The sequence below is a fragment of the Thalassophryne amazonica genome, chromosome 8 (genome assembly GCF_902500255.1).
Source record: "Thalassophryne amazonica chromosome 8, fThaAma1.1, whole genome shotgun sequence".
Taxonomy (NCBI): domain Eukaryota; kingdom Metazoa; phylum Chordata; class Actinopteri; order Batrachoidiformes; family Batrachoididae; genus Thalassophryne; species Thalassophryne amazonica.
This window is the reverse complement of record NC_047110.1, coordinates 17,106,099-17,124,478: the sequence shown is the minus strand read 5'-3', so window position 1 is coordinate 17,124,478 and position 18,380 is coordinate 17,106,099. Positions and strand designations below refer to the sequence as shown.

Here is an 18,380-nt window from a genome sequence, read left to right as displayed (position 1 = left end):
AGAGCATCCCAAACATGCTCAATGGGTGACATGTCCGGTGAGTATGCCGGCCATGCAAGAACTGGGACATTGTCAGCTTCCAAGAATTGTGTACAGATCCTTGCAACATGGGGCCGTGCATTATCCTGCTGCAACATGAGGTGATGTTCTTGGATGTACAGTATGGCACAACAATTGGCCTCAGGATCTCATCACGGTATCTCTGTGCATTCAAAATGCCATCAATAAAATGCACCTGTCTTCTTCGTCCATAACAGACGCCTGCCCATACCATAACCCCACCGCCACCATGGGCCACTCGATCCACAACATTGACATCAGAAAACCGCTCACCCACACGACGCCACACACGCTGTCTGCCATCTGCCCTGAACAGTGTGAACCGGGATTCATCCGTGAAGAGAACACCTCTCCAACATGCCAAACACCAGCGAATGTAAGCATTTGCCCACTCGAACTGGAGTCAGGTCGAGACCCCGATGAGGATGACGAGCATGCAGATGAGCTTCCCTGAGACGGTTTCTGACAGTTTGTGCAGAAATTCTTTGGTTATGCAACCCGATTGTTTCAGCAGCTGTCCGAGTGGCTGGTCTCAGACGATCTTGGAGGTGAACATGCTGGATGTGGAGGTCCTGGGCTGGTGTGGTTACACGTGGTCTGCGGTTGTGAGGCTGGTTGGATGTACTGCCAAATTCTCTGAAACGCCTTTGGAGACGGCTTATGGTAGAGAAATGAACATTCAATAAATGAGCAACAGCTCTGGTTAACATTCCTGCTGTCAGCATGCCAATTACACGCTCCCTCAAATCTTGCGACATCTGTGGCATTGTGCTGTGTGATAAAACTGCACCTTTCAGAGTGGCCTTTGATTGTGGGCAGTCTAAGGCACACCTGTGCACTAATCATGGTGTCTAATCAGCATCTTGATATGGCACACCTGTGAGGTGGGATGGATTATCTCAGCAAAGGAGAAGTGCTCACTATCACAGATTTAGACTGGTTTGTGAACAATATTTGAGGGAAATGGTGATATTGTGTATGTGGAAAAAGTTTTAGATCTTTGAGTTCATCTCATACAAAATGGGAGCAAAACCAAAAGTGTTGCGTTTATATTTTTGTTGAGTATAAATGGATTTTTAGTTTTTTAACCAACAGATCTCAGAGAGTGAAAATTAATGGCCGTCTTTCTGATGAAATGTTTGTGAGCACTGGTTCCCCTCAAGGATGTATCCTTAGTCCCATCCTTTTTACACTGAACACTCACGACTGTGTGGCTTCCCATGACAGTAATCACATAGTTAAATACGCTGATGACACAACTATCATTGGGTTGATCAGTGCAAATGATGATTCTTGCTACAGAGCAGAGGTACAGAAAGTTGTGGTTTGGAGCAAAGAAAATAATCTGCTCCTGAACACTTCTAAAACTTGTGAACTTGTTGACTTCGGTCGAAATAACAGCCATTCACCTCATGTTATTGAGGACTCTAAAGTTGAAATTGTGGAAGAATGTAAATTTCTTGGGCTGACGTTGTCTAATGATCTCAGTTGGAACAAAAACACCACAAATATTGTTAAAAAGGCTCGTCAGCGTCTCTTCTTCTTGCAGAAACTTAGAGAATTCACCATGAACTCCAAAATCCTTGTGAATTTTTATCGGTGCACTGTTGAAAGTCTTCTTGTTTGCTCCATCACTGTCTGATTTGGAAATATTACTGCCAAAGACAAGAGAGCGATATATAAGGTGGTCCGCTCACCCAAAAAAACTGTGAACTGTGACCTGCCTGTGCTGGAGGCTCTGTACAAAAGTAGACTCTTAAACCGAGCTTTTCAGATCATAAATGATCCTTCTGGCCACCCTGGAAGAGACACGTTCGAGCTTCTTCCCTCTGGAAGAAGGTACCGCTCTATTAGGTGTAAGACCTCTCGTTATGCAAGGAGCTTCTTCCCATAAGTTGTGATCAGTCTGAACGGTGCACTTTAAGCCTGACTACAGTACCTTATCTTATTTATCTGATGTTAACTTTTAACTTGATCTCTGTACTTTGTATTTCACAGTGTCATTGTGTCTTTATGTGATTATTTGTTCCATGTCTGTCTAATGTTATTTTCTTTTTGTGTGATGCACTGAGCTTTTTACACAATCATTTCCTATGTGGTTTTTTAAATACAAATGGCAAATAAACTAATCTTGAATCTTGAATCTTCACCTCCTAAGTCTGTAGCAGGTATGATGTGGAAATGTTTGCCCAGCACATGATGACATAAATAAACATGTAACTCACCTCTGGTACTTTGCGTTACACAGCGCAGCGCAGACAGCTGGTCAAGTCTCTTTCACCCGGCTGCACTGTGTGCTGGTAACATCGATCAGATGACAAATGCATAATTCACTTCTTTTATAAATAAATCCCATGTGAAGTGCTGTTCCACCATGATAATCCAATGGAGCACTAAAAAATAGACCAGTCTGGTTCATTTTAGAGCAAGCTGGGGGGACGGTGACCTCTGAATGACCTAAAAAAATATTTAATATCTCTGAAATGAAAGCAGCAGAAATGAAAATTTTAATGGCACAAATCTGCCCAAATGAAGCACTAAAAAAATAGACCAGTCTGGCTAACTTTGGAGCAAGCTGGGGGGGATGATGACCTCTGAATGACCTAAAAAAAATCTTTAATATCTCAGAAATGAAAGCAGCACAAACGAAAATTTTAACGGCACAAATCTGCCAAAATGAAGCACTAAAAAAAAAATAGACCAGTCTGGTTAACACTGGAGCAAGCTGGGAGGGATGGTGACCTCTGAATGACCTTAAAAATAATCTTTAATATCTCAGAAACGAAAGCAGCACAAACGAAAATTTTAACGGCATAAACCAGCACAAACGAAGCGCTAAAAAATAGACCAGTCTGGTTAATTTTGGAGCAAGCTGGGGGGATGATGACATCTGAATGACCTTAAAAATAATCTTTAATATCCCTGAAACGAAAGCAGCACAAACGAAAATTTTAACGACACAAATCTGCACCAACAAAGCACTAACCACTCAGTATGTTTGCTTGGATTTTTTACGTGGATGGGGGGGTCAGCTTCACAGAGCTATCAAGGCTGATGGAAGAAGTTTTCTCATATGCAAATCCAAATCTTTGGCCTGTCTGTATAAGAACTTTAATTTTGCATTTGATTTGCTGATCACTTTGTCAGCTACAAGATCCACAGATAAGGTCTGATCTAAGTCCAGACCAATATACTTTACACAGGATTTACTCATATTTTATTCTAACCAGCATTGTCATTCCCTAGGATGAAACATTCACTTATTAAAAGACATTAATAATATACTTGTTATAATGTGATTGTGCCATCATAAAATGCTGTATGTAATAGAGATATAAATTGTGAAATGTTTGTTCAACTATGGACTGTTATGGCCATAGTTGAACAAAATTAAGGGGATTTGGGGGCTTCAAAGGTTTTTAATTAAAAACAAGATCATTTCAGCAGTGTCTGTTCCTCTTCTCTCCAGTTTTGGAGAAGACTCACACGGGAACACAAGCTGCTGGCATATGAAGATAGATTTTGTCCAGCTTGTAAAAAGTTGGATAAACCGCTGCCTCCATCCTCCCTAACTCTCCTTGCAAATTCACTGCAGAAAATGGTTCTGGGGAGCATTGGCATGGCTAAAACCCTTCAGCTTTGTCCCCCAGACCCCCCAACCAGGGCCCTCTTCACCCCCAGCCACTTTAAGCATTTTTCATTATTTGCCTCTTACATGCCGGTGGATGAGTTTAGGGCCCTGTCCCACTGGGGAGAGGATTAATTGTACATGAATTGAGTATACAAAGTACGGGCGTTCATTGTTGTCCGCAACAAAAATGGCCAAAAATGACAAATGTCCCAGTATGAATTACGTATATATTAATAATATATAGCGAATATATGATGAACAATCACGGTTGTATAACGTATGTAGTGAGGAAACGGATCAGACGCATTGCGATTATAACGACAGTATTGCGGGTGTATTATGAATGCATTGCTCATGTGTTGCATGTGCACGGCATCTGCATTGTGGTCATAAATGAAGCACACTCAGGCCATCGGCGTCCCTATTCACACCAACAATACAGCCTCTGGAGCATTTCCTGGACTTGGACAAGTTGATTGGAGTAAAGAAGCAGTGAACAGGGCGAGTGATGACGTCAGTGGAACGCATCAGAGCGCAGCTCGTCTGAACGATTATAACAAGAAGTTAAATCTGTTATAAACAGGAATAAATACTGTAACAGCTGCAGACGAAGAAAAAAACATGCAACTGTTTTATCAAGCCTGACAATGTAAACAAGTCAAATAATTACCTTTTTAGACAGCTCAAAATGCTTTCTGCTTTCAGCTTCCTCTGTGATTCAGGAAGTGATTAGAGCCGTTTTCAACAGACAATCTGCAGAATAAAATTATTAATCCGCCACAAAATAATTATTTTATATACGAAGCATCCAGCGCAGAGCGCGTGGCAGCCGGTAGAATAAAGAATGGCGTCCAGCTGTGAACACAGCGCATCTGATTTGCATCCGCCGCAAATCAGATGCAAAGCAGACGCAATAAAGAGGCTTTATTTGTGGCCAGTCTGTATGCACTGTATGCAGTCTGTATGCAGTATTTTAGTTTGTGATGTGGACATGTTGGGCACGCAAAATATCCGTTTTACACACTGTCCCAGTCCGCTGCCAAGCTACAAATCCCTGTCAGTTGTGCATATCAGCAGATGACGGCAAATATACAGTGCATAGATTGAGTATGTATTGTGTATGTATTAAGTATGTATGGAGTATGTAAGGCAGATGTCATCTGCATCCAAAATTTTGTGCAGCTCAAAAATCCTGGAAACGGAAAAATGTGCCTCTGCAGATAATTGCAGATGCGTGCGGGTGTCGGCCGACTCATACAAGCATGTTTCACGCGTATTGCGGATGTTAAGTGAATATGAGCCAATTTTGTGCGCAATCCATACGCAAAGCCTCCTAAACGCCAGTGGGACAGGGCCCTTACTGAAATATTTTGGGAAAAGGAAGGATCATGGACATAGAGAGGAGAAGAATCAAACACAGTTTCCCTTCTATTATTATTTTTATTAGTAAAGGAGGACTGTTTTGTGCTGTCAAAAGTATTCTGACAGCACAGAAAAACCAATCAATATTATCAGACATTTTCTGCATGACCATGTGACCGAAGCATGTAATTTTTCTTCCCAATGCACAGTTTTTATTTCAGTCTTTCCTTTGTGATATTTTAACCCTTTATCTTTTACACCACATGATCAATGTAGCCTCTTTGCCTGAAGTTTCCTAAGAAACCAATCATCCGTCTCCAGTTTTCCAGAAAACCACCTAGCAAATTCGAGTCTCCTTGCCATTTGCTGGGGAGTTAGTTTGCTCTGAACAGAAATGTACAAACAGGACACCCGAGTCTCCTCTGCCTCGTGGAACCCCAGCCGTCTTTATTCAATACCCGGAAGTTCATACAACATCCGACGAACAGCATTGTGGGAAGAGTAGTCTCCCGCTACACCTCCTCCTTTTAGCTAAAGACATCTCTAAGAAAACATCTCAAAATGGCTCGCCAAAACATAACTGAGGAGCATCTTTCATTGTAAACATTTTAAATACTTTTTTTTTTCCGTACAGCTACTTGTAACATAGAACACAACTGCATTTCTGGTAAACGTTCTCTTTTACAGCCTAACGAACATTTCTATAAGCCTGTATGCATACCATTAGCAGATTTACATATCCAACCTTTGTGGAGGTCTCACAACTCTTCCAGATCTGGTAACCGTCCCAGTTGGTCTGAGGTGGCTCCTATTCCTCCTCAGAAAACCCCTGTCAGTTTCTACCTCATAAGATCTGGGAGCATTGGCAGGTCTAACTACTGCTCCAGTGATTCCTTCCATAGTTATCCACACTTTCTGTCCTGTCTCCAATTCTGGGAGCAGTCTGGCACGATGTCTCCGGTTATATTGCCATGCCTGCGCACCCCTCCCCTCCTCATCCTTCGTCTGAAAAGCCTGCAGGTCGGGCCACTTGGGCATCAACTTGGCTGCGGACTGTGGAAGGGAGCTGCGCAGGTGTCTCCCCATGAGCAACTGCGCCGGTGAGAACCCGTGTTCCAGTGGGGTGGATCTGTAGACAAGCAGCGCCCTGCTGAATCACAGTCCTTTCTCCACAGATCTTTGATGGTACGAACAGCGCGCTCTGCCTCCCCATTAGCTTGGGGGTATCTAGGGCTGCTCGTAACATGTGTGAACTGGTACTCCTTAGCAAACTGTCTGAACTGGTCTGAAGAAAACTGTGGCCCGTTATCTGACACCACAGTCTCTGCAACTCCGTGTCTTGCAAAGGCCTCTTTCACTGCCTTAATAACTTGATATTTTATTACGCAGTATACTTGAATTTGATATGAGAATTGTGCAGCTTGCTTCTCACTGCTGTGGCGTGCGGACGAGTGATCCTCCACCTGTTGTGAGAAGCTGCTCATTTGCATAAAGTTTAAAATACAGACCTGAATGTGTTGCTGATAGTGTGTGTCTTTTGAAGGATATTAGTTATAACTGCTGACTTACCTCACCTCTTCTATGCTTCGCAGAGAGTCGGTTTGTCGTGTCCACCTGGGGGGTGTTTGGCGGTGGTAGTGGGTCCAGGAGCGCCGGGCTCGATCCTTTTGGGCGCTGGAGAGCGTGCCAGCCTTCACTCCACCAGAAGGACGCTATTTCTGTTTTTACACTTTGTTATGCACCAGCGGGTGAAATAAACACATTGTTTTTGTTATTGGAACCGCTTTTCTGTTTATTTTTGGCGCTGGGTTCCGTCTGACGCAGGTCCGCTCCTCAACCCGCGTCGACACATAACATTAATAGTGACCTCTGCCGTTGTGTGCTTCAGTTCAGCTATCTCAATGTACCGAGAAAAGAAGTCAATAATCAACAAATATTGTTTCTGTGACCACTCAAAAAGATCCATGCCAACTTTCTGCCACGGGCGGTCGGGAACAGGAGTTGGCAACATGGGTTCACGATTCTGTACCCTGTGCTTTTGACATATTTCACACCTGTCTACCATCTGTTGTATTTGAGTTGAGATGCCCGGCCACCACACAGCTTCTTTAGCTCTAGCCCTGCACTTTGAAATGCCCTGGTGGCCTTCATGGAGACATGCCAAAACCTCTGCTCGCAGAGGAGGTGGTATCACCAGTCTTTCTCCTTTCATGAGAAGATCCTGTGCCACATTTAAGTCCATTCTGTATTGCCAGTAATCCCTTAACTCTGGATCTAGTTTACACTTTTCTGGCCATCCTAACAAACAGTGATTTACCACCTTTTTGCACAGTTCATCATTACCTTGTGCTAGTTTAATGTCCTCCAGCCTTTTGTCTGTGGCTGGAAGCTGGGATACAACAAAGTCCACAAAGACATCCACTTCCTTTTCCAGCTGAAGGTCTCCTGGAGAGGGCGGGCCCTCCAGCTGTGCCCGGGACAGGGCATCAGCGGTGACGAGGTTCTTCCCCGGAACATGAACAATGTTAAAAGAAAAACGCAGCAGTCTGAGGCGGAATCTCAGAATGCGTGGAGGTAGGTCATCCAGGCCTCTTGTGCTCAGGAGAGGAACCAGGGGTTTGTGATCCGTGATCAGGGTGAACTGCAATCCCCTGAGATAAGATGAGAGTCTCTCACATGCCCATGTCGCAGCAAGCGCCTCCTTTTCTATCTGCGCATAACGTCTCTCTGTGTCTGTGAGTCCTCTTGAGATATATGTCACTGGTCGCCATGAGCCGTCGGACTGTTTCTGAGTAAGAACAGCTCCAATACCGTATGGCGACGCATCAGCCGCAACTCTTGTATCGGCTGAGTTAGAGTACTGAGCGAGCACTTCGGGCGAGCTTAGAATCGCTTTTAGTCTCTGAAACGCTGTCTCCTGTGGCTCCGCCCACATCCAGTCGTTTCTCTCTTTTTGTAGGTCTTTTAGCGGTGTGGTGATTGTGGGTAATTGTGGCATGAACTTAGCGAGATAGTTGGCCATTCCCAAGAGACGGCGCACATCTTCCACATTCTGAGGCTGTGGCAGCTGTTGAATTGCTTTTACCTTGTTGGGATCAGCCTCAATGCCTTTTGCTGAAACTTTGTGTCCCACAAAGATAATTTTGCTTTTAGCAAACTCACACTTCTCGTTCAGAGTGAGACCTTCCCTCTGAAACTTTTGGAGCACACAATGCAAACTATGGTCATGCTCCTGCCTGTCTCTGCCATACACAAGCACATCGTCGGCATGACAAATCACACCTTCAAAATCTTCCAGCATCTGCGACATTCTCCTTTGGAAATGTTCCGGTGCCGACGCTATGCCAAAAGGAAGGCGGTTGAACTGAAACCTTCCAAAAGGCGTGATGAAGGTTGTGAGCGGCCTTGACTCGGGTGTCAGAGGAATTTGCCAAAATCCAGAACGGGCATCGAGCTTTGTGAACACTCTAGCATCCTTCATCATTGCTAGTGTTTGATCCACTGCTGGGAGAATATGACGTTCCCTTTTTACTGCTGCATTCAGGGGTGTGAGGTCCACACATATTCTGGGAGGCTTTTTTACTGGTCTGGGGATCACAACAATGCCCGAACACCACTCCGTAGGCTCAGTGACTTTGGAGATAACTCCCATCTCCTCCATCCTGTGCAGCTCTGTTCTCACTGCATCTCTGAGGGGAAACGGTACCTGTCGCGGGGCGGATAGGGCTACCGGTATGGCTCCCTGCTCTAGCTCAATGTGATATGGCTCCTTCAACATTCCTAAACCCTTAAACACATCTGGGTAAGCCGCCCTGAAATCTATCTCCAATTCAGTGACCATATTGACCCTATACACGAGGCCTAAAGCCTCACATGCAGGTCTGCTTAACAGTGGCTGAACTAGACCTGACACAAGGTAGACCTCCTGTGATACACTGTGTCCTTTCACTGCCAGTTGTGCCCCAAAGCAGCCTTTAACATTGAGTGGGTAACTGCCTGGCCCCAGTAGTGTCTTTTTAGGTTTCTGCAGCTTACCATTCATATCTGGGCTGTATAGTCCCTCAGGAATAGACATAACATCTGCCTCTGTGTCAAGTTTAAAGTCTATGTTTTCCCCATTTAGCTTGACCTTTTGCATCCAGGGCTGTGACCTCACTGTTCCCACTTCTCCCAGGAACACACAATCCTCACTGTCCGTATCTTTTAGACTTTCCGTCACTTCTCGTACCCTTGCAGCGTCACTACTGCGACAAACTACAGCAAAATGTCCTTTCCTCAAACATTTTCGGCACTGTACTTCTCTAACTGGGCAATCCTTCCATGAGTGCTTGCTCTTGCGGCCACATTCCCTATCACTTTGCTTGGGTGGCCTTTGTTCTTTCTTCTGCCGTGTCTCTGTTCTCCCTCTTTTCATGCTTGACCTTATAGTATCCATGTTCAGTGTTTTCCCTTCTGCAGAGCTGCTGTGAAGTATTAATTGTTGTTTCTTTACAGATTCGCTCTGCCTAACTTTCTGAATGGCTTTAGCAAGGGTTAACTCTGAGTCCATTTGTAGCTGCTCGGACAGTCTTTTGTCTCTTATGCCAACTACAACTCTGTCCCGTATAAGTTCATCTTTGAGCACTCCGAATCCACAGTTTTCTGCAAGTTTATGTAGAGCTGTGATGAATGATTCTGCACTCTCACCCTCTTGTTGCCGTCTGGAATTAAACTGTGCTCTTTCGAAAATGACATTATGTTTTCCAACATAATGCTTCTCAAATGCCTCTTTAACAGTTGCATATTTCTTTTTCTCTGCATCATTCAGTGGTAAGACAGCCAAAATATCGTCAGCAGCGTCTCCCATCGCGTACAGAAGTGAGTTGACCTGATATTCATCAGGCTTATTGTCGAGAGCGGATGCAATACAAAACCTTCCAAACCTTCTGATCCACTTTGGCCATTCAGCCGGATGAGAAAAGTCAAATGTCTCTGGGGGAGTTATTTGTACCGTGGTCGCCATCGTAATGAGTGGATCTCTGGCTGCTTCGTGTCCAGAATCTGAACTGTCCGGGAAGCCGACTACGTCTCCCTCCACCGACATGTAGGCCCGTGCTTAACAGAGCGCACCCACCTCGTAGCTAGCGCGGGTGTCCGTCGTGGCCGTGTTTCGCCTGCCTGTCGGTCATTTTCGGGTTGCGACTGCACGAAAACTTTTGCAAGTTAATTACACTGTACTGCACTCAAAAATACGGTGGAGGCAGTTCGCACTCTCTGACACCATGTACAAACAGGACACCCGAGTCTCCTCTGCCTTGTGAAACCCCAGCCGTCTTTATTCAATACCCGGAAGTTCATACAACATCCGCCGAACAGCATTGTGGGAACAGTAGTCTCCCGCTACAAGAAATACATCCATTAATGCAGGGGTGGCCAAGTTCGGTCCTCGAGAGCCACCTTCCTGATACTCTTAGTTGTCTCCCTGCTCCAACACACCTGAATCCAATGAAAGGCTCATTAAAAGTCTGCTAACGAGTCTTGCGTGACGTCATCGCGATTCCTTCTATGCATTAATGGCTTTCTTCTTTCTTCCTTCTATGCATTAATGACTAACATGCACAAATTAGTGCAGACTAGGGATGGGTATCGAGAACCGGTTCCTTCCGGGTATCGTTAAGAAATGATTCGATCCACCGTCATCAATAAGCTTTGTGCTTAACGATTCTGTTATCGGTCCTTCAGAGTGGCCGTTGTTTTGGGGGGGTGTTTGTCAGGAAAATGATAATTTCTCTACATTGATTACAGACCCTGCAGCAGCGGGTCCGTAATCAACTTTTCTGCAGCGCGGCTTTGCTTTGAACCTTGAACTAATCGAAGCAGTGGTTCGCAGACTGAAACAGCGCTTCGATTGCTTCGTTTATTCTTTCTTTCTTTCTTTCGCTTAATTTTCCCCCGCTAAAATCCTAAAGAATATACGTCTGTGAGTATTATTTACCTTTTTTATGTTAAACCGACCTGTTATGGTCTTCTGAAACAGTTGATAGTTAAAAACGGGAGCGATGCTAATGCATTAGCATGTCTATGGTATTTTCAATGTTAAAAGTTAGCATTATAGCAGTTGCAGCTGTCATCACGTTCGGGTGCATTTGTTTTCAAATTGTAATATTTTTTAAATTTATTTTTGTTTATATATTATAATCTAATGATTATTATATACAATATATACTTATTATATACAGTTTTAGAGAAAGAGACTAAAAGAACCTGAATAGAAACTCAACAAAATATAAAACCAACTAACAATGAACATACATAAATAAATAAATACATACAGAAATAAGTGTTTCCTGTGAACACCTAGCGACTCTTACACCTCCATTTCATCCCTGTCTTATTTAAGTTTAATGACAATTTGTTTCGGTCAAACCATATTTTCAGTTTGTTAATTTCTTCAGTGATTTCCTCCAGAACTATCTGCCAAACTAGAAAACTGCTGCATCCTAGTAAGAGCAGAATACTACTGGAATGAATTTGAATAAGGAAAAGTTTTTTTCTCACTAAATGGATGCTGCACTCACTGCAGTTTATTGTCTGGAATAGTCCCAGATTGCATTTTACAGCTTCTAGAATTCATTTTCGTGCAGGTGGTGTTGGGGGGTAATTTTGGGTTTCAGCTTTTTTTTGTTTTTTGTCACTTTCATCCCTGAATATGTCAATTGTGAGTCACTTTTGTGCGGATTAAAGTTACTAACTGGGACTCCTGTCTTGTTGCGAGAAAGAAACAAGAATTGTCCTCCGTTCTGTTCACACAGCTCCAAACGCTGCGCGGCTCTCTGCCAAGTCAAGTTAGAACGATAGAGTCCAGTCGGAATTAATAACTTCAAAGCGAAACACCGTTTTGTTTATTTTTATTTATGTCCAGAGATCAAGGATACAGTGATCAATTTCATATTTATTTACTTTAAGACTCAATGAAATACATAGAAAACCTGTAAAGCCTACTTTTAGTACAAAATTCACGAGGTATCGATAAGGAATTGGATCTATAAGCAGAATCAATAATGGCATCGATATCGATAAAATCTTATCAATACCCATCCCTATTCATGAACGTCACAACACTAGCAGATAGGGTCATTGCAATACTTCATGTTAAATATCCATCCTCGATGAATTCAATTTAAATGTATAGCTGGAGCAATGTTGGGTTAGTTGCTTTGCTCAAGGTCACTCCAGTCATGGATGGAGGTGTAAAGAGAGGTAAGGTTGGGATTTGAGCCTGCAACCCTGGAGCAATGTTGGGTTAGTTGCTTTGCTCAAGGTCACTCCAGTCATGGATGGAGGTGTAAAGAGAGGTAAGGTTGGGATTTGAGCCTGCAACCCTGTGATTGAAAGACCAACTCCCTAACCATTGGGATGGCTCGTTAACCTATAACATCTGCATGACATGAACTTATGATTGGTAATGCAAAAAAAACCCTCTTTGTCTTGGAGCACTTTTGTGTCCCCACCAATATCAAAATCAAAGTTACTCCCTTGGCTGTACTCAAAGATCTAAGCATTTTCTGTATACACAAAAAGCCCATTTCTCTCAAATATTGTTCATAAATCTGTCTAAATCTGTTTGCCTTTGGCGAGATAATCCATCCCACCTCACAGGTGTGGTCCACAAGATGCTGATTAGACAGCGTGATTTTTGCACAGGTGTGCCTTAGGCTGGCCAGAGTAATAGGCCACTCTAAAATGTGCAGTTTTGCTTTATTGTGTGTGTGTGTGTGTGTGTGTGTGTGGGGCGTGGGGGGGGGGGGGGGGTCAGAAACCCATCAGTATCTGGTGTGACCACCATTTGCCTCACAGAGTGCAACACATCGCCTATGCATGGAGTTGACCAGGTTGTTGATTGTGGCCTTTGGAATGTTGGTTCACTCTTCAATGGCTGTGTGAAGGTGCTGGATATTAGCAGGAACAGAAATGCAGTGTCGTAGACGCCGATCCAGAGCATCCTTAACATGCTTAATGTCCGGTGAATATGCTGGCCGTGCAAGAACTGGGACCTTTTTAGTTTCCAGGAATTATATACAGATCCTTGCAGCATGGTGGCCGTGCATGATCATGCTGCAACATGAGGTGATGGTCGTGGATGAATGGCACAGCAGGGCCTCAGGAGCTCGTCACGGTATCTCTGTGCATTCAAAATGCCATTAATATAATGCACCTGTGTTCATTGTCTATCGCATGCGCCTGCCCAATGTGCCCATACCATAACCCCACCACTACCACGAGCCACTCGATCCACAACGTTGACATCAGCAAAGCGCTCACCCACATGAAGCCACACACGCTGTCTGCCATCTGGCCTAAACAGTGAAAACCAGGATTCTTCTGTGAAGAGAACACCTTTTCAACGTTCCAGATGCCATCGAATGTGAGCATTTGTCCACTCAAGTAAGTTACAATGACGAACTGCAGTCAGGTCGAGACCCCGATGAGGATGACGAGCATGGAGATGAGCTTCCCTGAGACGGTTTCTGACAGTTGGTGTAGAAATTCTTTGGGTCTACAAACCGATTGTTGCAGCAGCTGTCCGGGTGGCTGCTCTCAGACCATCTAGGAGGTGAACATGCTGGATGTGGAGGTCCTGGGCTGGTGTTGTTACATGTGGTCTGCAGCTGTGTGGCCGGTTGGATGTCCTATCAAATTCTCTGAAATGACTTTGGAGACGGCTTATGGTAGACAAATGAACATTCTCTGGTGGACATTTCTGCAGTCAGCATGCCAATTGCATGCTCCCTCAGAACTTGAGACATCTGTGGCATTGTGCTGTGTGATAAAACTGAACAATTCAGAGTGGCCTTTTATTGTGGTCAGCCTAAGACACACCTGTGCAATAATCATGCTGTCTAATCAGCATCGTGATATTCCCCACCTGTGAGATGGGATGGATTATCTCAGCAAAGGAGAAGTGCTCACTAACACAGATTTAGACAGATTTGTGAACAATATTTGAGAGAAGCAGGCTTTCAGTTTGTTGATGACTGGAATCATCTCTGATGATTGAGTCCAGTTTCTCTCATCAATTCCTCGTTTCCTGGATCAGCCAGTTGATTCTGAACTTTTGTCTTGATCTTTGAATCTGATCACTCATCTATGATCGTGAACTTTTTTTTTACCTTAACAAGTTGGTTATATTTGTCTGATTGTAATTTACGTATTTGTTCCTGTACTCATCATATCTGTAATTGAAACTGGGGTCACAATCAAAGATCAAAGGCAGGATAAGGATCAAATTAAATCTGTTTATATCCTGTTTAGCTGTCCTGCTGCAAAGGGTATTTAGTTAAGTCTGAGATAATGTTGACTGTGATGTGTTTTCTAATACTCCAGGATTTTGCTTCTTTTTAATTAAAATACTTGTTGCCTAAACACATCAAGGTGCACAGTCTGTTCATGCTCTTTGTAATACTTTATATACTACATGCTTATTGTACTATTTCGTTTTTCACCACAAGATAGTATTTGTTGTTTCAGTGTTCACATGCCCCCACAGAGATATTTAAATGTCTCTCCTGAACCCTTTGTGGGGTGGGTGAAGCTGTGCATCAGGTTGTCAGCTCCAGCTGACAGGCAGAACCTCTGAAGTACAGACAGAGAAAAGGACTGAACGGTGGTCAGCATCGTGCACACAGGAACAAGATCAACCAGCTTTCACTTCACAGGTAAAAGGCTTTTCCCCTCTAGTTACATCATAGTGCTTAAATTCTGCAGTTTGATTTGCGCTCAGACTTATTTCTGAAATTTGACCCAGTAATAAAATTTGCATTAAGGCTCGAGGCTAATACGGTCACAACAACATGCTATAGTCTGGCGTTGGATCATGTGCTGCTGTAATAGTAAGTGTAATGGTCTCCAATAACAAAGGGATGGAATAACCACATGCAATTTTGCACTTAATTGGTAGTGGACAGTAATGTGATGTAGACACCAGAATGTCAGTCAGGATTTTGCATGTTATAGTGTCTGTAAGCACAAAATGAAGGTAAATCAGCCACTTAAGTTACTGGACGCAGGTACAAGCCACCTCTTTATGCAGAGCTGATATACATGGAAGATAACTCAGTACTCCACTAGCAGCATGTCTTATGGATTTATCTAATGGTATCTATATCATTTCTCCATTTTGTCTAATTTATTTTTAAAGCTGACCACACTCTGTGTGGTTACGTCCTCTGGCAGCTGTCCCATGTATCCACCACTCTCATAAACGAAAACTTCCTCAAGTCCATATATGACTTTCTTTTAAGAATTTCTTTCTGTGACTCCTTCTGTTGTGTTCTGTTCGTGGTAGATCAGGATACATTCACATGCAGTATGCACCTTGCACTTCATTACGCACAAATTCTGACACATAACTGAGCACATTCACACACTGGCAATTTTAGAAAAGAAACAATCTCTTAGTTCAGAAATTTATTTATTATTCCATCCACGGTATGTAAGCAACCTGCTGGATTCTGCACACAGACAACTGTGCACACAGACCGCAGTTGTCTGTGTGGGATGATGCATGCATCTGTGTGTGTGTGTGTGCTGCATGGGGCAGACGACTGAGCACACACCGTGATGTGTAGTGTTGTGTGTGCTACGCACACAGTTCAGACTGTGTAGGATGAATGATGCACAGTTGTCTCTTGTGCACAGCGGTGGAATGCACATCTACGTATCTGTGCTCTGTACACACAGTTGTCTGTCATACGCAGCACACACAGATGTGTGCACATTATCGCACACAGACTCCAAGATGTGCATGGGCATTTTTTTTTTTGTGTGTGCACAGATGTGTGCACATCATCGCACACAGACTCCAAGATGTGCATGTGCGTGGCTTTTTGTGTGTGTGTGTGTGTGTGTGTGTGTGTGTGACACAGTGTGTCTCAGTGACTAAAATGATCATGCGTTGCCTCACAATTTACTCTGGTCCACTTGTCACATATGGAGTCGTTCACAGTGCATCCAGAAAGTATTCACACCACTTCACTTTTTGCACATTTGGTTATGTTACAGCCTTATTCCAAAATGAAGTATATTTATTTTTTTCCTCAAAATTCTACTCACAACACCTCATAATGACAACACTTTTTTTGTAATTTTTTTTTTTTTTTTTTTTTTTTGCAATTTTATTAAAATAAAAAAAACAAAGAAGTAACCTGTACATAAATATTCACACCCTTTGCTCAATACTTTGTTGATACACCTTTGGCATCAATTATAGGCTCAAGTCTTCTTGAATATGATGTCAGAAGCTTGGTGCACCTATCTTTGTGCAGTTTTGCACATTCCTCTTTGTAGTTCCTCTCAAGCTCCATCAGGTTGGGTGGAGAGCGTTGGTACACAGCCATTTTCATATCTCTCCAGGGGTGTTCGATCAAATTCATGTTTGGGCTCTGGCTGGGCCACTCAAGTACATTCACAGAGTTGTCTTGAAGCCACTCAGTTGATATCTTGGCTGTGTGCTTAGGGTCATTGTCCTGCTAAAAGATGAACCGCCACCCCAGTCTGAGATCAAGAGCGCTCTGGAGCAGGTTTGCATCCAGGATGTCTCCATTTACAGATGATGGAGGCCACTGTGCTCACTGGGACCTTCAAAGCAGCAGAAATGTTTCTGTACCCTTCCCCAGATTTGTGTCTCAGAGGTCTACAGACAATTCCTTTGACTTCATGTTTGCGCTCTGACATGCACTGACAACTGTGGGACCTTATATGTAGACAGATGTGTGTCTTATCAAATCATGTCCAGTCAACTGATTTTACCCCAGGTGGACTCCAGTTAAGCTGTAGAAACCTCTCAGTTATGATCAGTGGAAACAGGATGCACTAGAGCTCAATTTTGAGCTTTATGGCAAAGACTGTGAATACATATGCACATGTGATTTTAGTATTTTTATTTTTAATAAATTTGCAAAAATTTAAAAAAAAAATCTTTTTTGATGTTGTCATTATGGGGTATTGTGAGAATAATTTTGAGGGGAAAAATGAATTTCATCCATTTTGGAATAAGCGCTAGGAATACTTTCTGGATGCACCACATGCATAGAGAAATAAATATGGAGTAACTGTTAAAATGTTTAAATATGTCCGATGTTTAGAATTAGTGATATTTTTTTTTTAATTCTGTGTAGGAGAAGCCAGTGGCTTTTGTGCTGCTGGAACAGCAGTCTATCAAGTGTAAAGTTTCTATAATGAGTTGTAATGGTGTGAGTCCAGAATATTTTTAGAACCTTAGACCTCAACCCTTTTTTTCCCCTATTAATTATGTAATTTTTAAATGTTATTTTGCTGTCTTAATGTATTTATAAATTGGTTAGGTTCTTGTTATCATATACACACTATTATTATTATTATTATTATTATTATTATTATTATTATTACTACTACTACCATTATTATTATTTGATTATATTACTACTTCAATTTTGAGCAGCTGGTCTGCTCTGTGTTAGTCTGATCCTGTCAGATCTCAGAAGCTAAGCAGTGTGGAGCCTGGTTAGTACTTGGACTTTGCAACACCAGGGGCTGTGGGTGTTTCTCCAGGTACAACTGGATTTGCGTCAGGAAGGGCATCTGACATAAAACTTGTGTTAAGTACCAGGGAGTTTTTCCTTCCCACTGTCAACAAGTGCTTGCTCACAGGGGGTCGTTTTGACAGTTGGGGTTTTTCTGTAATTATTGTATGGCTTTGCGTTGCAATATGAAGCGCCTTGGGGCAACTGTTTGTTGTGATTTGGCGCTATATAAATGAAATTGATTTGATTTTGATTTACCAATGGTGGATCTTGCTATATCCATTGCAGCGACCCTGAACGAACGGGAGCAGGCGAAAGGACAACAACAACTTCTATTTTGTCATTTGATTTTTAAATGGACCACAATGGAAATAAGTGTTTTCACTTTCTTGTGTCATCCATGTATTTTTAACATATTTACAATTATATTATATACTTACATTGAGCTTAATGAATAAAATCACGCACACACGCTTTTACTATATAGATGATTTCGGACTCTGTAGTTTTCTCTGGGCCCCTCCCCAATTGGACCAGGAGTGACATGTTTAGCCACATGTTCTCCTTGGATTGCTGGCTGTCTGAGTGGTGTCCAAAAAAAGAGGTGGGCTTCATAGGTAATTGGCAAAGCTTCTGGGGAAAACCTGGTCTTGTTAGGAGAGACGGCATCCATCCCACTTTGGATGGAGCAGCTCTCATCTCTAGAAATCTGGCCAATTTTATTAAACCCTCCAAATCATGACTACCCAGGGTTGGGACCAGGAAGCAGAGTTGTAGTCTTACACACC

General features: G+C 43.0%; 1 protein-coding gene across 1 annotated transcript in view; it reads left to right on the top strand.

The window, feature by feature from the left end:
• The first annotated feature begins 14,622 nt into the window (after positions 1 to 14,622).
• The window catches only part of nox5 (NADPH oxidase, EF-hand calcium binding domain 5), an 89,695-nt gene continuing 85,937 nt past the window's right edge, over positions 14,623 to 18,380 (top strand). The window contains exon 1 of the mRNA XM_034175785.1: positions 14,623 to 14,748. The gene's annotated coding sequence lies outside the window, so the exon portion shown is untranslated. The remainder of the gene's footprint in view (positions 14,749 to 18,380) is intronic.